The sequence below is a fragment of the Pteropus medius genome, unplaced genomic scaffold, assembly GCF_902729225.1.
Source record: "Pteropus medius unplaced genomic scaffold, Ma_sr-lr_union100, whole genome shotgun sequence".
Taxonomy (NCBI): domain Eukaryota; kingdom Metazoa; phylum Chordata; class Mammalia; order Chiroptera; family Pteropodidae; genus Pteropus; species Pteropus medius.
Genome location: NW_024349800.1, coordinates 47,188,123 through 47,188,846, shown reverse-complemented (window position 1 = coordinate 47,188,846; position 724 = coordinate 47,188,123). Strand labels below are relative to the sequence as shown.

At 38.5% G+C, this 724-nt stretch overlaps 1 pseudogene; it reads left to right on the top strand.

The window, feature by feature from the left end:
* LOC120622213 (uncharacterized) lies at positions 1-119 on the top strand (annotated as a pseudogene).
* The last annotated feature ends 605 nt before the right edge of the window (positions 120-724 follow it).

Sequence of the window (724 nt, the reverse complement as noted above, 5' to 3'; positions counted from 1 at the left end):
GTCTACGGCCATGCCACCCTGAACAAGCCCCATCTCGTCTGATCTCGGAAGCTAAGCAGGGTTGGGCCTGGTTAGTACTTGAATGGGAGACCACCTAGGAAGACCAGGTGCTGTAGGTGTAAAAAAATAAATAAAAAAATAAGGGATTGTAAGCTGACAAGGTCCTTGCAATCTGTGAGGTCAACCAAAGGTTGCCTCGCGTAAAGAAAAAAAGAAAAGAATTCTGTAATTTCTATACCACTGATCCATGAGAGCAAATATATACTTTGGGTCCAAGCTTTTCTGATGAACATCTGCAAGTTTGTCATGAGCTTTACAGAGCTCTCTTTTATGAGGAAGCATAATGGAAAAGACAAAGTGGAAAAAGGGTCAAAGGTTTTATGGCTCTTTTTAAATATACAATGGTTCTAGAAAGGCACATTCCAACCCAATCCTAGTATAATGCAGAGAAGTAACATGAGTAGGGAAGGATATGATAGGGGTTTTTGGTCATTTGTGTTTCTTAAAACACCATTGCCTTATTTCTGCATTCAAAGCAAGTTTTGGAGTGGCCTCTGGGGCAGAGGCCACTCCAAAACTTGCTTTGTTGACATAGAAGTAAAGGGACCCATAATACTTCTGTCTCATGTAGAACTTACATTAAATAAATTTGTATGATTTTCTTCTGCTAAAAACAATGAAATAAAAACAATTGAATTAGTTTTATGCAGAATTTTCACTGTTC